The sequence below is a fragment of the Heloderma suspectum genome, chromosome 1 (genome assembly GCF_057233095.1).
Source record: "Heloderma suspectum isolate Gila_16-S chromosome 1, 16-S_ref, whole genome shotgun sequence".
NCBI classification, from domain to species: domain Eukaryota; kingdom Metazoa; phylum Chordata; class Lepidosauria; order Squamata; family Helodermatidae; genus Heloderma; species Heloderma suspectum.
This window is the reverse complement of record NC_139458.1, coordinates 76,484,880-76,508,276: the sequence shown is the minus strand read 5'-3', so window position 1 is coordinate 76,508,276 and position 23,397 is coordinate 76,484,880. Positions and strand designations below refer to the sequence as shown.

At 47.2% G+C, this 23,397-nt stretch overlaps 1 protein-coding gene across 3 annotated transcripts in view; it reads right to left on the bottom strand.

The window, feature by feature from the left end:
• Positions 1 to 23,397, bottom strand: part of SLC8A3 (solute carrier family 8 member A3) — a 197,672-nt gene that overhangs the window by 69,605 nt on the left and 104,670 nt on the right. The gene's annotated exons all lie outside the window — the stretch shown is intronic.

Here is a 23,397-nt window from a genome sequence, read left to right as displayed (position 1 = left end):
GCTAGTATTTGGATTTCAGCAGGTGGTGGGTGGCATGAGAGTTGATTTTAAGGTATTTTCATTTATAATCATAAACTTCATATGTTTAGAATTTAATGGCAAGTGCAAGGAAATAATGGTGAAGAACAACTTGAAATGAAAGATGTTGCTACTTGTTTCTTAGCTCTTGCAGGAGTCTATTCCACAACCCCATTGGAGGCCATTACTTGCTTGTGAATGGACTGATTCCTCATGGTGGCAGCCTTAGTTCAACTTCAGCATGAATCCTAGGTTGAGCAAAATGGTGCCCTGAAGGTTCTTTCCTGCTATGTGTACATCCCCATTGTTTTAACTGAAGACGTATCAGAAGCTGCCACTTATTTGTGTTTTTTTGGTCTGTCCCTTGATGGTGTTCAGTTTCATGTTCTCTTGGCTTTCCTACTTGCATCTCCTGCTCCTTTCAGTTGTAATCAAGGAAGCCACACAAACACTTGGGGTCAGGTGGGAGGACATCCATGAACTGAATGCACACAGTAAGGGTGCATGTTTCTCTATCAATGCTTCTACCTGAACTCTCCTATCCAAATGTCTCTGTCACTGCAAAATGTCTTGTTACCTCCTGAGTTCTCAAGGAACTCAAATTATGAGATCATTGCCACTTTTCCTTTTCCTTCTGTATCCAGAATTTTCAAAATCTACAGTTGGGGAATGTTATTTGTCAGGCTAGGTGGTAATCCCTGTTTTGTTTTTTACCACCTAGCCAGATGAAGAGTTTTGGAGAACTCAAAAGCTTACAAAATCTGGTTGGTTTAATAAGGGTCCAGCTCTGGATTTTGGTTTTTTTCCCCTCATGGACCAGTGTGGCTATCTTTGTTTTTTATATCCAGAATCATGCAGTCTTAGCACTCTCTTCTCTTTGGCATATTGCAAATCTATCTATCTACTCTGCACCTATTGTTGAATTCATGCTCAGGTCATCTTTCACCTGAAGCCCTTTTCTTGTTGGTATTCCACCTTCTGTGCTGTAATCTGCCCCACCCCATCCCTTTTTCAGGCAATGCAGAATGCCTTCACTAAATCAATCTTTTTATCCACCCCACTCATCACGACACCTCCTTCTTCTACAATTGCATCATTCCTGAGCTGTAGAAAGTTGTTAAGGAACCCTGTGTTAGTGGTCCACAACTTTGGGTTGGTTTGAAATTGTGAGAGTGTGTTGTGGGTGCTCTCAGAAAATGACTGCCATGGGGGGAACTCACCCATTCATAAAATGGCTGCCAGAGCAAGCATGTCACAAAACACTCATTTCGCAGAAGGCAAGCTGGTGAGGCTAAAAGTAACTTGGCCAAGAACGTAAGTTCAAGGCAGAGGCAGGGGGCTGAGCTCAAAAATACTGGAGGGCAGTACTTTGCTTTCCAGCAAGCCAGCCTCCCACTATTAAGAAAGGTTTTAATTTTAAAAAATCTTAAGAAATAAAGATCACGAGAGGCATGGAAACTGACGGGCATCAAGAAAGTGTCCATGGGCACATTGCTGCTCACAGGCACCACTTTAGGATAAAACCAGTCAGTACACTGGCAGCAGCTCTGTACCATAGCTAAGGTCCTAATTTTGTCCTGGGTCCTAGAGAATATTTAACTGAATGGTTAATCCAATTTTGTCTTGTGCGAACCCATTGGAGAAGAAGAACCACAACATCAAACCTTGCTATTCCAAGCATGACTACTGCTTGCAGACCACTCTCAGTGGGAAGGAAGAGAAAGAAGTATTGACACAAAAAGCAATTTCCTTTTGTGTATTCCCTTTGTACTCTCAAGCTAATTAGTAAATTGGCCTGTGTTTCAATTAGGGCTATTGGGAAATGCTTTTGTGCTCGGTGCACAGTAATTAATAAGACATAGTCAAGACCAAACTACACATATGAAATAAAGATCTTTGCTTCTGTTAAAATATTAATAGCGAAAGATTTGTAATGACTTTTAACCTATGATTCACCGGTACTGTAGTTTCTGTAATTTTTGCTGGCCACTTGGGGTGGGAGAACTTTCTGCCCATTGTGAACTTTGCTCTCCAGTTTAAGATGCTGGAAGACACAGAAGTAAAGTGGGTTGGGCGGATGTTACTGCTAGGAGTGCAACAACCCAGAGTAGGTTGCTGACCTGTATGCTTGGAATTGCCTCCCAGAAAGTGCGCTTCCCTTATATCCTTCAAATCCCCTCCTCAAAACCCAACCTTTTTGTGAAGCCTTTGACTCACCCTCCTAGCTCCTGTGCCCTACTGCAATTAGGCCTGCAGCCAAGCCAAAGCACAGGTAACTTGAACAACAACTGCATATTGTTTCCCAGTTTATCCCTGCCTCAACTTCCCTTGTTGTTGTTGTTGTTGTTGTTCAGTCATTAAGTCGTGTCTGACTCTTCATGACCCCATGGACCATAGCATGCCAGGCCTTCCTGTCCTCCTCTCTCTCCCAGAGTATACTCAAGTTTATATTCATTGCATCGGTGATGCTATCTAGCCATCTCATCCTCTGCCATCCCCTTCTCCTGTTGCCTTCAATCTTTCCCAGCATCAGGGTCTTTTCCAGGGAGTTTTCTCTTCGCATTAGGTGGCCAAAATATTTGAGCTTCAGCTTCAGTATGTCCTTTTAATGAGCACTCAGGGTTGATTTCCTTTAGGATGGACTGATTTGACCTCCTTGAAATCCAGGGGACTCGTAAGAGTCTTCTCCAGCACCACAGTTCGAAAGCATCCATTCTTCAGCGCTCAGCCTTCCTTATAGTCCAGCTCTCACAAGCCATACATTGCTACTGGGAAAACCATAGCTTTGATGATATGAACCTTTGTCAGCAAGGTGATGTCTCTGCTTCTTCCTATGCTGTCTAGGTGTGCCATAGCTTTCCTGCCAAGGAGCAAGCGTCTTTTAATTTCATGGCTACAGTCACTGTCTGCGGTGATCTTGGAGCCCAAGAAAATAAAATCTGTCACTGCTTCCATTTCTTCCCCTTCTATATGCCAGGAAGTGATGGGGCCAGATGCCATGATCTTAGCTTTTTTAATGTTGCGTTTCAAACCAGCTTTTGCACTCTCCACTTTCACCCTCAACAAGAAGCTCTTTAGATCCTCTTCGCTTTCTGCCATTAGGGTGGTATCGTCTGCGAATCTGAGGTTATTGATAATTCTCCCGGCAATCTTAATTCCGACCTGTGATTCATCCAACCCCGTGTTTCTCATGATGTACCCTGCATATAAATTAAATAAGCAGGGCAACAATATACAGCCTTGTCATACTCCTTTCCCAATTTTGAACCAATCGGTTGTTCCATGTCGGGTCCTTACTGTTGCTTCTTGACCCTCGTACAGGTTTCCCAGGAGACAGGTAAGGTGGTCTGGTGCTCCCATCTCTCTAAGAATTTGCCACAGTTTGTTGTGATCCATATAATCAATGGCTTTGGCATAGTCAATGAAGCCGAAATAGACGTTTTTCTGGAATTCTCTTGCTTTCTCCATGATCCAGCGAATGTTGGCGATTTGATCTCTAGTTCCCCTGCCTCTTCGAAACCTCGCTTGTACTTCCGGTAGTTCTCGGTTCACATACTGCTGAAGCCTAGCTGGTAGGATTTTGAGCATAACCTTGCTGGCATGTGAAATGAGCGCAATTGTACGGTAGTTTGAACACTCTTTGGCATTGCCCTTCTTTGGAATTGGAATGTAAACTGACCTTTTCCAGTCTTGTGGCCACTGCTGAGTGTTCCAAATTTGTTGGGATATTGAGTGCAGCGCTTTAACAGCATCATCTTTTAGGATTTTAAATAGCTCAGCTGGAATACTGTCATCTCCGCTAGCTTTGTTGTTAATAATGCTTCCTAAGGCCCACTTGACTTCACTCTCTAGGATGTCCGGCTCAAGTTCAGTGACTGCACTATCATAGCTATCAGGGACATTAGGATCTTTCCTGTATAGTTCTTCTGTGTATTCTTGCCACCTCTTCTTAATCTCATCTGCTTCTGTTAGGTCCCTGCCTTCTTTGTCCTTTATCATGCCCGTCTTTGCACAAAACATTCCCTTGAGATCTCCGATTTTCTTGAAAAGATCTCTAGTCTTTCCCATTCTATTGTTTTCCTCAATTTCTTTGCAGTGTTCATTTAAGAAGGCCTTCTTGTTTCTCCTTGCTATTCTCTGAAAATCTGCATTGAGTTGGATATATCTTCCCCTTTCTCCCTTGCTTTTCACTTCCCTTCTTTCCTCAGCTACTTGTAAAGCCTCATCAGACAGCCACTTTGCTTTCTTGCATTTCTTTTTCTTTGGGATGGATTTCATTGCTGCCTCCTGAACAGTGTTATGGACCATTGTCCATAGTTCCTCAGGCAGTCTGTCTATTAGATCTAATCCCGTAAATCTATTCCTCACCTCCACTGTATATTCATAAGGGATATGATTTAGGTCATACTTGAATGTTTTAGGGATGTACGAAAATCACTTACCTGTTTGCGGATTATGTTTATGGGGGGGGAGGATTTCCGTCCCTCCCCCCGGAATCCTGGACAGGAGGGGAGGCGCTCCGTTCCTCCCCTCCGGAATCCTCCGCGGACAGCTGTGGTCCGCGGCAGCTCTGCGGAGCAGCCGGCCAGGCCCAGCCAGGCCAGAGCCATCCACAGCCGGATTTCCGGCCACGGAGGGCTCCGGGGGGGGGGGGGGAAATGCATACGCAAATGGCGGTGGCTACGGCCGCTGCCATTTGCATTCCTTATTTTTGACGTCTTAATCTACGTAAATATTTACGTAGACTAAGACGGCGAAAATAAGGGGAGCGCAAATAGCATAGTGGTCGCTATTTGCGTTCCCCTTATTTTCGCCGTCTTAGTCTACGTAATTATTTACGTAGACTAAGACGGCCCAAAATAAGGAATGCAAATGGCAGCGGCCGTAGCCGCCGCCATTTGCGTACACTTTCTTTTTTTTTAACCCAGTCGTTTTAGGCTACGTAAAAACTTACGTAGCCTATCACGTGTGTGTAAAAAAAAAAAAAAAAAACTGCAAATGGCGGTGGCGGCAGCCAATCGGAAGACCAGCCGCCACTGCCGCCGCCGCCGCCACAGCCTCCGCCACTCGGATGATCCGCCCCAGGTAAGTCTCATCCCGGGGGAATCTGCGGGGGGGGGAGGGGGTGGCAGGCCGTTCCGCCACACATTTCGGAGGGCCGAATGCACTGGCATTCGTCCTCCCCGAGATCTGTGGCGGAATTTTCTGCCATCCCTAGAATGGTTTAGTGGTTTTCCCTATGTTCTTCAATTTAAGCCAAAATTTTGCGATAAGAAGCTCATGATCTGAGCCACAGTCAGCTCCAGGTCTTGTTTTTACTGACTGTATAGAGTAGGGGTGCACGAAAGTCACTTACCTGGTCTCGCAGCTTGCTTCGCGGTGGGGGGGAGGCGCTTCGCTGCTCCCCCCGAAGTTCAGGCCGGGGGGGGAGGCTTCCCTCCTCGCCCAGCCGAAATTCAGGCCAGGGGGGAGGCTTCCCGCCTCGCCCAGCCGAAATTCAGGCCGGGGAGGAGGCGCCTCGCCTCGCCCGGCAGCGAAATAAAAAGTTAAAAAAAAACAAACACGCCCCCGTGATAGGCTACGTGACGATTTACGTAGCCTATCATGGCTAGATCTGCAAAGTCAGCCATGATAGGCTATGTTAATCGTCACGTAGCCTATCACGGGTGACTTTGAAAAAAAAAAGCGCGTACGCAAATGCCGGCCCCCATAGGGAGCCGCCATTCGCGTTCCTTATTTGGTCCCTGTAGTCTACGTAAAGATTTACGTAGACTACGGCGAAAATAAGGGCAACGCTATTTGCGTTGTCCTTATTTTCGCCGTAGTCTACGTAAATCTTTACGTAGACTACAGCGACCAAATAAGGAACGCGAATGGCGGCTCCCTATGGGGGCCGCCATTAGCTGTACGTGCTTTTTTTTTTTTTAAAGTCACCCGTGATAGGCTACGTGACGATTAATGTAGCCTATCACAGCTGACTTTGCAAATCTAGCCGTGATAGGCTACATTAATCTTTACATAGCCTATCACAGGGGCATTTTTTTTTTTTTTACTTTGCTTGTAATGGCGGCGGCGGCAGCCGGTCGAAAGACCGGCTGCCGCCCCCGCCCCTGACGAAGACCTGCTGAACCGCCGCCAGGACCCGCCGCCGGGAGGGACATTCGTGAAAGGTAAGTCCCACCCCGGGGGGGGGCGGGGGGCAGGGAGAAGTTCTCCTCGAACAACCTTCAGAGGACCGAATGCGTTGGCGCTCGGCCCCCCGAAGTTTCGGGGAGAAATTCTCCCCCATCCCTAGTATAGAGCTTCTCCATCTGTAGCTGCAAAGTACATAATCAATCTGATTTCGATATTGGCCATCTGGTGATGTCCATGTGTAGAGTCGCCTCTTGTGCTGTTGGAAAAGAGTGTTTGCTATGATCAGCGTGTTCTCTTGGCAAAACTCTATTAGCCTTTGTCCTGCTTCATTTTGTACAATAAGGCCATGCTTGTCTGTTATCCCAGTTATTTCTTGACTTCCTTCTTTAGCATTCCAATCCCCTATGATGAAGAGGACATCTTTTTTTGGTGTTAGTTCTAGAAGGTGTTGTAGGTCTTCATAGAACCGATCAACCTCAGCTTCTTCGGCCTCAGTGGTTGGGGCATAGACTTGAATTACTGTGATGTTGAATGGTTTGCTTTGGATTTGTACTGCGATCATTCTATCGTTTTTGAAATTGTACCCCAGTACTGCTTTTCCCACCTTTTTATTGACTATGAGTGCTACTCCATTTCTTCTAAGGGATTCTTGCTCACAGTAGTAGATATAATGGTCACCTGAATTAAATTCGTCCGTGCTTGTCCATTTTAGTTTGCTGATTCCCAAGATGTCGATGTTCAGTCTTGCCATCTCATGTTTGACCACCTCCAGCTTACCTTGATTCATTGATCTTACATTCCAGGTTCCTAAACAATATTGTTCTTTACAGCATTGGACTTTCTTTTCACCACCAGACACATCCACAGCTGAATGTCCTTTCAGCTTTGGCCCAGACGCTTTACTCTTTCTGGTGCTACTTGGAAATTCCCTCTGCTCTTCCTCAGTAGTATATTGGACACCTTCTGACCTGAGGGGCTCATCTTCCGGCGTCATATCTTTTAGCCTTGTGATATGTTCCATGGGGTTTCTTGGGTGGCCCTGCACGGCATAGCTTATGGCTTCACTGAGTTACGCAAGCCCCTTCTCCACAACAAGGCAGTGATCCATGAAGGGGCTCAACTTCCCGACTTTTCCTCTATTGTGTCCTCTGTGTCAATTGTTAGATTGTGAGCTCCTCGGGTCCCCTTGTAGTTTGTAAAGCACTATACACACGGATGGTGCAATATAAATACTAATTCATAATTAAAAAATAGTGAATACACACCATTCACTGTCATAAAGAATGTGAGCAAGCAGGGGATTCATGACAGGCACTGTGCATTCCTGTCTACCATACTGTTAATATTTACTAGCATTCCACCCCTTGAGTTAAGGGATGACGACTGATTTGCCTCCCTTCCTCCTGGTCACACCTTCCAGGAATCTAGGGGTGTTAGCCAGTCCTTTGCCAAGCTCCTTGCACCCAATCCTCCTCCTCCTCCTCCTCAAAAGGACCATAGCTGGTAGATCACAAGAATTCCATGGCAGATGTCCCGGGTTCGATCCCTGGCATCTCCAGCTGGGAAAGACTCCTGACTGAAACCCTGGAGAGCCGCTGCCAGTCAGCATCCCATTAGAGAACTAGATGGACCAATGGCCTGATTGGTATGTCTACTGTGTGTCCTCATTTATGCATCTCTCACAGTGCACATGCGCCTGAATAACACGTGCCAAGGGTCTTTCACCTAGAATCCTGGTGCACCGCAGCAGGAACCAGAGTGCACTAGTGGGGAATAACTAATAGACCTGAAGCTGGGTTCTTCAAGATGGGGAATTAGCAATGAGACCCAGGCCAGAGTTTAGAATAATCCAGTATAGTTCATTACAAAAATAGGTGTATTCATATAGGTAGCATTCAAATGTGACCAGCAGCTATTTAGTTAACTCTATGAAGGAGTCTGAGGGTGGACAGAAACACTGAGGGAGTGGCATGTGGGACGGTTAGGTAGCAGGCTGAAAGATAAACGGGCCTAGTCTTCCCTATCCTGGTGCCATCCACATATGTTAGATTACACTGGTCATGCTGGCTGAGGATGATGGGAACTGGAGTACAACATATCTAGAGGATATCAGGTTTGGGGAGGCTGGATTAGATAAACACATGAGGACTCTAACTGGCATGGCAATAGGAATCTGAATGCAGGCAACTTGGTATGTGGAGAGCCAGGTAAATCTGACTATGGTAGATGAAGGGAATCACATGAGCTGAACCTTTGGAAGGATTATCGTGAGCTTATCAGGAGGGATTTGCATGGGCTCAACTTTTACTGCAAGCCCTTTTAAAACTCTTGGTTTAAGGGAGAGGTTTCCCCCTAGGATCAAAAGAGGGGTGAGAGGGTATTTAGGGCAGGGAGGAGCAGAAGATACATCTCCATGTACCGGTAGACTTTTGGGTGATACGCTAGTAGATCAGCAAGAGTTTCTGATCAGTTAACAACAGTGACAACAAAAAGGCTAAATTAGGTTGGGGAAACCAAGAAAGCTTGGAGGAAAACCAGGCCAGGAGCAGATGATCTTTATGTGAAAGTAATGTGACCTTAATTCTGGTAGTAAAATCAAGTTCCTGAGCTGAGCATGTGCACAGAGGCACCCCGTTCCTTAATTCAAAGTGTATGTCTGCCCCTGCCTGCCCGCCAGCCACTATTTGTACCTGGCTGTAAGTGATGAGCATCTTAAGGCAGCTTTTTATGTTCTTATAATTGTGAATCTTTAGTGACCCTTTATTCATGTGATGTGTACATCCAAATAAAAGGTAGCATATGGTAGCTTACCACCCCCCCCCCCTTCACATGTCAAAGGATATCAAGTCATCTCCTTACAGTAAGGCACAGGAACCTCGTATGTAAAGGGTGGATGAGCCTTAAACAAACCTAGGGACCCAGTGAATGGTCTTAGAGCACCTGCTACTGCAGTGCTGCTAAAGCCAAGCAGATGTGACCCTGATCCTTTACTTGGATGGGAGCCAATGGGTAGAATAAATATATATTTTTAAAGCCTTAAGCTAAATACTTGATTTGAGCTAACTTTTATTGAAGACAGTAAGTGGAGCTCTGGTGACCGCCCCCCCCCGGAATATGCCATCTTGATTTGTCATGTGTACATATCCAGAAAGGGCTTATCAACGAACACATCAGAGCATTGTTTTGCATTCCCTTTTGCACTGGTGCCAGTGGTTAATTAAGAAAAGAGGCCAAACAGGATCAGAGTCTCTTGATGTTACTACATATGCAGTTTAACAGATGGCAATTAGCAAATTAAGCAACAAGTGGAAGATTGGACAGAGAGTCTCCATTTCAACTCTTTTTTTGTTATTTTCATTTTTTCACCCTCTAAATTTGGATGCAAGTATAAAGATTATTTTTCATGTTTGATCCAGTGCAATCTTTATTTCAGTTTCCTTTATAAAAAGAGTCTATCAGCGGCAAAATACTGTGTTCATCCTAGAAACCCAGCACATACAGCATGATCAGTGCAGGTTTCCACCAGCCTTCCACCAACCTACTGTGCTCTCTAGATTTGTTGGACTGCAACTCTCATTATGCCCATCCAATTCCTCTGGAAGACACCAGGTTGGGGAAGTCTGCTATACACTGATCATCCCATCCTCTTGGAATGTAAGAAAGACAGGAGAGATCACATAAAGTATCCCATTCCTAATTCAAATGATCTGCAAAAATTGCTGTCAAGTCAAGAAGAAATAATATGTCCTCCCAGAGCACACTCCAACAGTAACTATTCATTTTGCCTTCTTACAAATACAGTACTAACTAACTAGTTAGAACCAATTCACAGTTAACACAGCAGACATGCTGCAGGTGCACTATATTTCTCATTTGTATTCAACCCTTTCTCCAAAGAGTTTAGGCATGTGAGGCTATGTTATTTCAACAGTGTAGTGTAATGGTCACAGCGTTGGACTCGGGAGATCTGGGTTCTAGGCCCCACTCAGCCATGAAGCTCACTGGGCGACTTTGGGCCAGTCATTGACTCTCGGCCTAACCTACCTCACAGGGTTGTTGTGAGGATAAAGTGGGGAGGAGGAGGACTGTGTACACCGCCTTTGGTTCCTTGTGAGAGGAAACAATCAGATAGAAAACTAATAAATAACTTGAACAATAAGCCTGTGAGGTACGCTCGGCTGAGAGAGTCATTCAAAGCCACCCAGTTTGCTTTATGGCTCAACCCAGATTTCCCCTATCCAACCCCAGTACTCTACCACTACACTTCCCTGGGGCTCAGTTCAAACATAACGGGAAGCCATGTGTGACAGAGTACTTGCCACAGCGAGTGTGGTGAGCAGAATTGTAGATCTCAGCCTTTAGGAACTGCCATGATTTTGTGTGTGTGCGCTTCTGGAGACCTGGCTCACGTTTCGGAACAGGTTTGTGTGTGAGTCTACCTATCCATGTCAGATCCTCACAATCCCGCTTACGAGGGCCGAGTACTCCTCACTCATAGGCGTAGAGCACTCCCAGCAACCTCCCACAGATTTTCTTTATGCTGCAGTCTTGGGAAGCGAAGCGGCAGCAAGGGAAGTGACTCCATCTTTCCCCTAAGCCTTCCATGCAGGCCAGAGAGCGTAAGGGAGATGTGGAGTCTTCTCTCATTTGTAGAGCGGTTTGGGTAAGATTGCTATACCTGTTCAAGGCTCTATGCAGGGGAGAGAAAACTCCCACTTCTCTTTCAAGACCTCTGCACTTGCCAGAGGGCTTGTGGGGAGATGGGGTTTCTTTTCACTTGCACTGCTGTATGGGGAAGGGAATCAACAGCAGCAGAAGCTCTTGCTGCTTCTTGCCTTCTTGATACTACATTGCAAATGAGAAAAAAACCAGCCTCTCTCCAAAGGCCTCTACATATGCCAGAAGATTTGACAGTGAAACAATTGGTAGCAAACTGAGAGCAAGTAGAAGCTGGTTGGTAAAACAAGCCAGTATTTGTGGATCCCTGATCAATGCATGTGGTGTTTTGCAGAGTTTCATATAAAACAAAAACAAGTCCCTGTCCCCAAGGAGCATACATTCTAGTTTTTGATGGTCAGAAGACAGCAGAGGAAGGAGCAGTGGTACAGATAGCACTGTAGCTAGGCCAGAGTCCAGGGCTGTGCAGCCCAGCCCCCCTCCCCCAGGGACCACCCAGAGAGCAGCAGGTGCAGAAGCAAACTTAATTTTATTCTTCTAGTCATGATGATGCAATGATTTAAATGCTTTTAAAACGCAGAACAGCACATGCTCAAGGGGTGTTTTCAAATCAGGGTTGGCAAAGAGTTTTGTTGGTTTTGTTCTAACCTATCAGGAATGTAGACATAGTTTTAAAGGCTGGATTGGTGGTTGAAACGGCAGGAACAGAAATATCAGTTTTTGCTTCCTTCACAACTGAAGTAGTGCACATGGCCATCTAAAGGAGGCCCCCATAACACATAGAAGTCCGGGGTCTAAAATTGCCCAGCTCCCCTGGGAAGGGGAGGGGAAGGAAAGACAAGTGTAGCAAATGAGGATATGAGAGCGATGCAAAATCCTAACTAGAATAGAATTTAAGGAGGGTAGTAAGTAGACTTTGTGCTGTCCTGTACGTCTTTTAATTTATCAGTTTCTCATTTAATTCCATGTATTGTAAGAACAGAATCAAATGTCAAGGCCCATTATGGATTTATAGCCTGAGGAAATAAGCAAGGGCTTTTGGGTTCTCTTTAAAAACAAGGGCCCTGAAATGTAGAAAGGATCTACTGGAAATCTAGAGGTAGGACCAACATGGTTTTTGGAATGCTTTCTACACATTTGCTGAAAAGCAAAATCAGCATGAAATGAGCTCAGCAGGAAATGAGCTCAGGGCCCCCAGACCACTCCCAGTCTTCTGTCCAATAAATGCCCACCTTGGTCCCATGCCATTAGCTGCCTGGAGCTTTAAACTACCTTTAAGGCTTTTAGCTGAAGGCAAGGAGATCTGGAAGCTATATATAGCCATTTTTTGCTCTCCTTTAACAGCAGTGTGTTGTTGCTATGGAGATGGTGGCAAAGATGCAAGTATTGGAGAAAGTGGGAGAAGAGCGGAAGGTTATATCTGAGGAGCTCTGTGCTGCACAGAACAGTTGTCAGCTGTGGAGGTTTTAGCTTCCTTTGTGTCACAGAACTAGTGGACAAAACACAGCCGTGGTGGCTTGTGAGGCGGGACTGGCAGTCAGAAGAGACCACCGCTACCAATTGACTGCCACCACATCCCTCTTCCTGGTCACTGCTCAGTGGCAGCAGCCTGTTAGTATTGACAGCCGCTCACAAGTCGTGTCCCCCCCCCCACATATCTGCCTTGTACTTGTCACTCAGCCAAGCTTCACATTGGTACCTTTCAACTTTCCTCGTGTGTTGGGCTTCTTGGCCTCTTCAGTAGTTTTGATGTCATTTGCTGAGTTCCCTCCAAATTGTTCAGTTATTATGTTACCACAGATGGGAGTGCCATGTGCAATTATGCCAGTATATGTCGCATTACATTCTTCTGTGCTAAAAAGTCGCTTCTGTATATTGAGTCCAGGTCTGTCTTATACTGATGCAATTTAGCACCGAGAGCTTCTTATGGAAAATATGCCTCATTACCACCCTCAATGTCAGCTACGTTTTGAGAGCCCAACTGTTGGGCCACAGAGCAGTCTTCTGAAATAGGATGGATCCCTCATAAACACAACACTTGCTTAAAGAGATAAGGAAAACCACAGTGCCAGAATGTCAGGCAAAAACTCCAGTGGAGGCTGGTGACTCGGATATCTGTTGGGCTGTATATCTGCTTTGGGTTTCAGTCAGACTACTAAAGGAGCTATCCAAGGTGAACCTATCCTGGGGGTTGGGTTCAGTACCCAGGACAGCTCCTTTAGAGTTCTGACTGAAACCCAGAGTGAATTCACAGCCCCACTGATATTGCAGCCACCACTGAAAAACTCTCATTCACCAGTTCTCTTGATAGAAGGATGGCTCTGACCTTGGAGCCCTTCATCTATCCAACACCCTGCTGGCAAGAGCCAGTCAGGGTGGCAGACAGAGGCTTTTACAGCCTCATGTTCCTCTGATTTTGTTATTTTCAGCTAGACAGTCCCCATCTAGCTGATTTAGTGAGTGGGGACTGGAATGGAGAGGCTCGTAGATCCATACCTTTCCTCCCGCCATCTCTGACTCTCTTCCAAGGTTGCTGTTGTAACCTCAGAGGAGGAGCCTCCACAGAACTTTCCACAGCAGCTGCAAGAGATGGGGAAATCCTCCCTTGGATTTTCCCTTCTTAAAATCCTAGCTGTGCCAAGGCCTCAGAATCAGATAGCGGATAGGGGGAATATCCTATAGCTCCAGGGACACCCTCCCAGGACCACAGGACTGCTCTCTTAAGGATCTTAAGATATTGTTTTATTACTGTATTTGTATTGTGATGCAACTGATTGTACACTGCCCTGAAATCCTAAATAGGATCACGGTTGGCCTGTAAATGTATACCAACTTTTATTTATTTATTACATTTATATCCCATCTTTTTTCCTCCTTAAGGAACCCAAGGCGGTGTACATAGTCCTCCTTCTCCCCCATTTTATCCTCACAACAACAACCCTGTGAGGTGGATTGGGCTGAGAGTCTGTGACTGGCCCAAAGTCACCCAGTGAGCTTCCATGGCTGAGTGGGGACTAGAACCCGGATTGCCAATAAAGCTGGGATATAAACAGAAAGTAAATCCATCTGCTGGAAACTGTAAGTGATGTCTCATATGTGACCAGTGCATTAAGTTGGGGCAGGGGAATCCTCCAGATCTCAAACTCAGCAGAGGAAACGTATCTAGGGATAGACAAGTCTGTCTGTTTCACTTTCTATAATAGTCACATCCTTTTGAGCACAAGTCCATTGTACCCCGTTTCCACATCAGTTTGCAAGGACTATTTTTTAAGTTCACACAAAAATTTTCATGTGCATTTTCAAACACATTTTTTTGTACACATTTTCCTGGTACACACATTTTTTTTGCAAGCAGTTTCCCCAGTATATCCTTTTTTGTACACTATTTTCCCTAATGTATTTTTTATTGGAGAATTGCTTTGTAAAATTCAGGGAAGTGAGAAAACAAAGAGATAATTGCATTTGGGTTTTCATATTAGTTCGAGAAGTGGGAATTACAGTCTGCTTGTATTAAAATGTGAACCAAACTATTCTCTCCTATCCCTAGTGTTGATACACCCGCATCCAGATATACATGCACACAGAAACATTCAGGTTTCAACATGAGCAGTTCTAGAGTTGAAAGGGATTTTCTTTACAAGTTCTCTTCAAAATTCTCCTTTGTGAGTGCTGATGTCAAATATTCACCAGATATCAAATATTTGCCAATTATCATCTGAATTATTGATTTGATTTCAATATTTGATATCTCATATTTAATACTTGACATGCAGTGATATTAAATATTTGACAGTTGGTGATTCCATATTTGACACAATCAAAACCATCAAGAGAAACCTTAAGACCCAAATTTTGAATGTTGTGGTAAAATCCTTCAGAATACAAACTTTATATTTTGAAATGGGTAATTTTGACACTGTTTATTTATTATTTATTTAAAACAGTTGTATTCCGCAGGGCAGCGTTCAGATTAAATTGATTTAAACAGTGTAAAACAAATAATTTAAATATCTAAAAATAAAAAGCTAGCTAATGCCAATTTCAAAATATAAAACAATAAAACAGTTAAAACTGTGTGCAAACTCAGGGAATCCAGTTAGCGCTCAAAGGCTTTGGTAAAAAGCCATGTTTTAACTTCATGCCAATCTGTGCCAATCGGGCCTCCAAGGGGACCACATTCCACCACCGGGGTGCCACAACAGAAAAAGCCCTCTCCCACCGTAGTGTATGCCTTGCACTGGTGGGACACAGAGGAGGGCTCCTCCAACAGATCTCAATGCTCGGGTCGGCATATATAGGGAGAGGCGCTTCCTCAAATATTGAGGTCCAAAGCCGCTTAGGGCTTTAAATGTCATCACTAGTACCTTGAATTCCAATTGGAAGCGTATTGGCAGCCAGTGCAATTCCTTTAAAACTAGTGTTATATGATCTTTACAAGATGTTCTAATCAACAGTCTAGCTGCTGCATTTTGCACTAGCTGCAACTTCCAAGTTGTCTTCAAGGGCAGCCCCATGTAAAATGCATTGCAGTAGTCTAATCGGGAAATTACCAGCGCATGTACTACTGTGGCTAGGTTATCCCTGTCAAGCAAAGGCCATACCTGGTGGATCAGCTGCAGAGGCCACCTGGCGCTCCAGTGAAAGAAATGGATCTAGGAGTACTCCCAAGCTATGCACCTGCTCCTTCAGGTGAAGTGTAACCTGATCCAGGGCAGGTCACTAACCCAGTTCCTGGACTCGGGAACCACCAATCCACAGAGCTTCCGTCTTGTCAGAATTTAGCTTCAGTTTATTGGCCCTTATCCAGCCCACTACAGCCTCCAGGCACTGGTCCAGCTCCTTCACTGCCCCACCTGACTCCAATGACAAGAAGTAGAGCTGAGCATCATCAGCGTACTGGTGACACCCCACCCCCAAACTCCTAATGGCCTCACCCAACAACTTCATATAGATGTTGAACAGCATGGGGGATAGAACAGAACTCTGTGACACCCCACAGCTTAATAGCCATGGGGTGGAACAGGAATCCCCCAATTCCACTGTCTGGAGTCAGCCGTACAGGTAGGAGTGGAACACTGTGCCCCCAACTCCCACCTTGCAGAGCCGATCTGGTAAGATACCATGATCAATGGTGTCAAAAGCCGTTGAGAGATCCAGGAGATCAACAGGGTAGCACTTCCCCTGTCTTTCACCCAGAGTAGGTCATCAGTCAGAGCCACAAAGGCCATTTCAGCGCCATACCCTGGCCTGAAATCAGACTGAAATGGGTCCAGATAATCAGTTTCCTCCAAGAACGTCTGAAGCTTCCCAGCCACCACGTGCTCAAGCACCTTGCCCCCAAAGGGGATATTATTAGGGTTGGTGGAGAATTTCTCCCCGAAACTTCGGGGGGCCGAGCGCCAACGTGTTCGGCCCCCCGAACAAGTTTCGGGGAGAAATTCTCCGCCCCCCCGCCCCCCGCACCCCCCCGGGACGGGACTTACCTTTGGCGAATGTCCCTCCCGGCGGCGGGTCCGGCCGGTGGTTCGTCGGGTCTTCATCAGGGGCGGGGGCGGCAGCCGATCTTTCGACCGGCTGCCGCCGCCGCCATTCCAATAAAAGGAAAAAAAAAAACGCCCCCGTGATAGGCTACGTGACGATTAACGTAGCCTATCACGGCTAGATTTGCAAACTCAGCCGTGATAGGCTACGTAAATCGTCACGTAGCCTATCACGGGTGACTTTAAAAAAAAAAAAAAACGCGTACGGCTAATGGCGGCCCCCATAGGGAGCTGCTATTCCCGTTCCTTATTTGGTCGCTGTAGTCTACGTAAAGGTTTACGTAGACTACGGCGAAAATAAGGACAACGCAAATAGCGTTGCCCTTATTTTCACCGTAGTCTACGTAAACCTTTACGTAGACTACAGCGACCAAATAAGGAACGCGAATGGCGGCTCCCTATGGGGGCCGCCATTTGCGTACGCACTTTTTTTTCTTTTTTTTTTAAAGTCACCTGTGATAGGCTACGTGACGATTTACGTAGCCTATCACGGCTGACTTTGCAAATCTAGCCGTGATAGGCTACGTTAATCGTCACGTAGCCTATCACGGGGGCGTTTTTTTTTTTTTAAAACTGTTTAGTTCGTGGCCGGGCGAGGCGGGAAGCCTCCCCCCCAGCCTGAATTTCGGCTGGGCGAGGCGGGAAGCCTCCCCCCCTGGCCTGAACTTCGCGGGGGGAGCAGCGAAGCGCCTCCCCCCCCACCGCGAAAAGCTTCGAGGACAGGTAAGGGACTTTCGTGCACCCCTAGATATTATGGGGTGATAGTTCTCACATACCTCTGGGTCCAGGGAGGGCCTCTTCAGAAGAGGGCACACTACAGCCCCTTTCAAGGCGGCAGGCACCACCCTCTGACAGAGTGAGGCATTTACCACCCCCTGGACCCACCCAGTTAATCCACCCCTGCTAGATTGCATTAGCCAAGATGGGCAAGGGTGAACCTTACAAGTGGTGGGACGGACTGATTCAAGCATCTTGTCCACATCATCGGGCTGTAGCAACTGAAACTGATCCCAAGAAACACAACCAGATGGAACACTGGACACCTCCCCAGGCTCTGCGATAACTGGGGCGTCACATTCTGAGTGAATACAAGTGACTTTCTCTTCAAAGTGTCTAGCAAATCTATTCCAGCAAATGACCGAGGGTTCCAATCCCAGTTTCTCTGAGCCCGAGCAAGATCCCAACAGACCCGTCACCACTCGGAACAATACTGCTGGGTGACATTTAGAGGATGAAATAATAGAGGTGTAATAAGATTTTTTTGCCATCCTCACTGCCGCTGCATAATACACACAACGGGGAGTCTTTGCTAATCTTCGATCGTACTCACTCCGAGACCTGCGCCACCTGCACTCTAGCCTTTGTCTGGTCTGTAGATCTTCTGTAAACCAAGGTGAATTACGGGCTCCACAGCACTGGAGTGGGTGCTTGGGAGCAATTATATCGATGGCATTTCCCATCTCACCATTCCATAGTGAGACCAAGGCCTCGACCGAATCACCAGTCCTATCAGACAGAAAATACCCCAGAGCATTCAGGAATCCATCAGATTCCATAAGGCTCTGGGGGGACGACTATTTAATCGGTCCCCTACCCCTGCAGAGAGGATCTGCTACAGCCAAACCAAACTTCACAAGGAAATTATCTGACCATGACAACGGGGTTGCTGACCCCCTCCCCCCTGATCATCCCTCATCTGCTCAACAGCAAAAAACTGGTCCAGGGTATGTCCTGCCACATGTGTTGGACCAGTGATGTACTGAGACAGCCCCATGGTTGCCATGGTTGCCATGAAGTCCACAGTGGGCCCTGTCAGGATAGCCTTGGTGTGGATGTTGAAGTCCCCCAGAACCACAGTCCTAGGGTTCTCCAGGACCACTTCCAAGACCACTTCAGCCAGCTCAAGAGGAAAGACTGCTGGGCAGCGGGGGGTGGGGGTACACCAGCAGCATACCTGTTCTGTCTCTTTGGCCTAACACAAGGTACAGACCCTCAAAACTGGAGCTAGGATGGATGGGTTTCCTTGTGAGGAAGATATAATCTGTATGGATGAGGACGACATAATCCTTATGGATGATGGCAACTCCTCCCCAGAACTCTAGACTGGTGCTACACTGAGTACCAGGTGGACAGAGCTGAGACAGATCCACCCCGCCCAACTCATCCACCCAAGTTTCAGTAATACACACCAGCTCAGCCACTTCGTCCACAATCAAGTCATGGATAGTAATTGTTTTGTTATGGACTGGCCTGGTGTTCAAAAGCAGCACACATAGATCAGAGGTGGGCTGATAGGGCAACCTAGATTTTGAGATATGGGGGAAGGACTGAAAGATGGGTCAGATTTAAAATATTTGTACTGCCTTTCTCTTACCTGACATGACCAACCCCCAATGCCATACCTCCCTCTGCCTGAGATTACCCCAATAGGGGCACCCTGTTCCTCCCCCCTCCCCTGGGATTCAACTGAGCACACATACAACTTTAAAATAATATAAAAGTAATAACAAAAGTCCAGTATAGCCAGACAGACAAAACAGGCCAATCAAACCAGCTGTAGCAACAACCTAAAATTAAAATAGGCCTACTCTACTTCCCCCCTCCAGCACTCCACATTTCTACACTCCCATAAGGCTGTCATCCGGGCTACAGCTAGCCTCTCTTTCTAGCCAACTGCCCCTACCCCTCAGCTCTCACCTAAGGCATGGCTGGACCTGAGCCTCCCCAGCTATCCCATGCTCTCACCCTGGGATAGCTCACTCACCCAAAACATTCATGCACAGGCACACACAGTTGCTCAAGAAGGGAGTGATGCCCTCTCCATTCCCAGAAGGAATGACCCAAAGGGGCACAACCCCTTCAGTGGCAACCCTGCTAGTGGTGGGCCCACCACCTCAGCCAGCCAGCTTATATATTTCCTTCCAAAAGGAAAGAGGTGGAGGTTGTCAGCAACAGCTGGTTCAGTACCCGGGGACCTGGTCCTGCAGGGAATGGTGGTCTTCCAGGCAGAATATTTACAAACTCAGTCAGGCTTAATTCTAAGTAAACATTCATAGGACTGAGCTGCAAGTCTATTAAAACAAAAGTGCCTGAAGAAATAATAATGTATTTCTGTTAAGGGGTTAGGCAGAGACTATAGGCAGAGACTATTGATCCTTGCCCATCTTGGCTCATTATGGGCTGCAGAGAGACACTGGGTGAGGGGATCAGGGCGGTGGTAAACACCTCCCTTGAGGAGGGAGTGATGCCATCAGCCCTCAAGGAGGCAGTGATAAGACCGCTCTTAAAGAAGCCCTCCTTGGATCCCCAAGTTCTAAACAACTTTCGCCCAGTCTCAAATCTGCCATTTTTGGGCAAGGTGATTGAGCGGATGGTGGTGATGCAGTTGAAGGAACACTTGGAAGAAACCGATTATCTAGACCCATTTCAGTCGGGCTTCAGGCTTGGGCATGGGACAGAAACGGCCTTGGTCGCCTTGGTGGATGATATGAGGAGGGCTCTGGACAGGGGTGAATGCTCCTTCCTTGTTCTCCTCGACCTCTCCGCAGCTTTTGGTACCGTTGACCACGGTATCCTCCTGGACCGCCTGGAGGGTTGGGCATTGGAGACACCGTATTGCGGTGGTTCTGGTCCTTCATCTCTGGCAGGTACCAGAGGGTAGTACTGGGAGAGGAGGTTTCGGACCCATGGCCACTCACTTGTGGGGTGCCACAGGGCTCCATCCTCTCCCCGATGCTATTTAATATCTATGTGAAGCCACTGGGGGCTATCATCAGGAGGTTTGGGGTGCAGTGTCATCAGTATGCGGATGACACGCAGCTCTACCTCTTGTTCAAATCTTCACCAAGGTTGGCCGCAGAATCCCTGTCCAAATGTCTGGAGATAGTGTGTGGCTGGATGGGGAGGAATAGGCTGAAGCTGAACCCTAACAAGACTGAGGTACTTTTGGTGGGAGACAAGAGGAGGCTGGGGGATGTTGACCTGGTGTTGAATGGGGTATGGCTACCCTTGAAAGACCAGGTCATTTTGGACTCCCAGCTGTCCATGGAGGCTCAGGTGTCAGCTGTGAGCCAGACAACGCTGCATCAACTCCATCTGATACGGCGGCTGCGCCCTTCCTTCCCGACCATCTGCTCCCATCGGTAGTACAAGCCCTGGTCTCCTCTCGTTTAGACTACTGTAATGCGCTCTACGTGGGGTTACCCTTGAAGACAGTTTGGAAGCTGCAGCTGGTACAGAACGCGGCGGCTCGCCTGATTAAAGGCAGCCGCCGGCGAGATCACATCACTCCAGTGCTGAAGGAGTTGCACTGGTTACCAGTTGTTTCCGGGCCAAATTCAAGGTGTTGGTTTTGACCTTTAAAACCCTATATGGTTCCGGCCCAGCCTATCTTAAGGAGCACCTCCAGCAACACCAGACAGGCCGCTTAACAAGATCAGCCTCGGATGGCCTTCTCTCTGTCCCATCAGCCAGGACAGCTAGACTGGTGGGGACGAGGGAGAGGGCCTTTTCTGTGGTGGCCCCCACTCTGTGGAACTCCCTCCCTAGGGAACTCCGTCATGCCCCCTCTTTAATGAGCTTCCGCCGTGCATTAGAAACGTGGTTGTTCAGGCAGGCATTTGGGGTGGGTTAGGGTATTTTAGAAAATGTTTTTACTGTAGAATTTTATTGTTTTAAAATGTTTTATTATGTGTTGTACATCGCCCAGAGTGGCTGGGTGACCAGCCAGATGGGCGATTAATAAATTTAATAAATAAATAAAAAAAAATATTGTTAAGACAACTAAGGTTTGGTGTGACATTTGGCTCTGTCTCTCTATATTAAAGTTATCAGGCACAACATTAGCATGAGGCAGGCTGGGGCAAAACCTAGGGCCACAAAGGGCCTATCAGGGCTGATACTGTACTTTAAAAAAAGTACAACTCTTTTGTGGCTTGACTCTCAGCGGAGAAGGCAGGTGAAGTGGCTTCAGCAAGCACTGCCATCTTTATTACCTCAGAATGCCTCTGGGTTGCAATGCAGTATTGGAGTCCCAAGGCTTTCTGGTGCAATAAAGATGGCTGCTGCTACCACTACTTGTCCCGGCGCTTCTCTTCTCAGTGCTTTCTGGGGAGGAGTGGCAAGGACAGGACATGGAGATGTGCAATGTGGAATGACTGCAGTGGCTGCCATCTTCATTTCTGAGGGTGGGGGGCAGGGCACCTTGCACAAGATCCCATCAAACCTTGTGCTGGCCCTGATGCTTATATTTAGTACAGAAGTAAAAAACAAACAAACATAGGATTCTCCTTATAAAAGCCCACTGTAAATTAGACCCTCCTTGCAACTTTTGAATAGATTTTTCTGTACCTCCCTGTCAATAGTAAATCTCATCAACATTTTGAAAAATCAAATTTTATTTATTTTTATTTATTATTAAATTTATTAATCGCCCATCTGGCTGGTCACCCAGCCACTCTGGGCGATGTACAACATACAATAAAAACAGTTTAAAACAATAAAATTCTACAATAAAAACATTTTCTAAAATACCCTAACCCACCCCAAATGCCTGCCTGAACAACCACGTTTTTAATGCACGACGGAAGCTCATTAAAGAGGGGGCATGACGGAGTTCCCTAGGGAGGGAGTTCCACAGAGTGGGGGCCACCACAGAAAAGGCCCTCTCCCTCATCCCCACCAGTCTAGCTGTCCTGGCTGATGGGACAGAGAGAAGGCCATCCGAGGCTGATCTTGTTAAGCGGCCTGTCTGGTGCTGCTGGAGGCGCTCCTTAAGATAGGCTGGGCCGGAACCATATAGGGTTTTAAAGGTCAAAACCAACACCTTGAATTTGGCCCGGAAACAACTGGTAACCAGTGCAACTCCTTCAGCACTGGAGTGATGTGATCTCGCCGGCGGCTGCCTTTAATCAGGCGAGCTGCCGCGTTCTGTACCAGCTGCAGTTTCCAAACCGTCTTCAAGGGTAACCCCACGTACAGCGCATTACAGTAGTCTAAACGAGAAGAGACCAGGGCATGTACTACCTATGGGAACAGATGGTTGGGAAGGAAGGGGCGCAGCCGCCGTATCAGATGGAGTTGATACAGTGCTGTCCGGCTCACAGCTGACACCTGAGCCTCCATGGACAGCTGGGAGTCCAAAATGATCCCCAGGCTGCAGACCTGGTCTTTTAAGGGTAGCCGTACCCCATTCAACACCAGGTCAACATCCCCCAGCCTCCTCTTGTCTCCCACCAAAAGTACCTCGGTCTTGTCAGGGTTCAGCTTCAGCCTATTCCTCCCCATCCAGCCACTCACCGTCTCCAGACATTTGGACAGGGATTCTACGGTCAACCTTGGTGAAGATTTGACCGAGAGGTAGAGCTGCGTGTCATCCGCATATTGATGACACTGCACCCCAAAGCTCCTGATGATAGCCCCCAGCGGCTTCACATAGATGTTAAATAGCATCGGGGAGAGGATGGAACCCTGTGGCACTCCACAAGTGGCCACGGGTCCGAAACCTCCTCTCCCAGTGCTACCCTCTGGTACCGGAACCACCGCAATACGGTGTCCCCAATGCCCAACCCCTCCAGGCGGTCCAGGAGGATACCGTGGTCAACGGTATCGAAAGCCGCTGAGAGGTCGAGGAGAACAAGGAAGGAGCATTCACCCCTATCCAGAGCCCTCCTCATATCATCTACCAAGGTGACCAAGGCCGTTTCTGTCCCATGCCCAGGCCTGAAGCCCGACTGAAATGGGTCTAGATAATCAGTTTCTTCCAAGTGTGCCTTCAACTGCACCGCCACCACCCGCTCAATCACCTTGCCCAAAAATGGCAGATTTGAGACTGGGCGAAAGTTGTTCAGAACTTGAGGATCCAAGGAGGGCTTCTTTAAGAGCGGTCTTATCACTGCCTCCTTGAGGGCTGACGGCTTCACTCCCTCCTCAAGGGAGGCGTTCACCACCGCCTTGATCCCCTCACCCAGTCTCTCTCTGCAGCTCATAATGAGCCAAGATGGCAAGTAAGCAGGTGGTCGGCCGTACC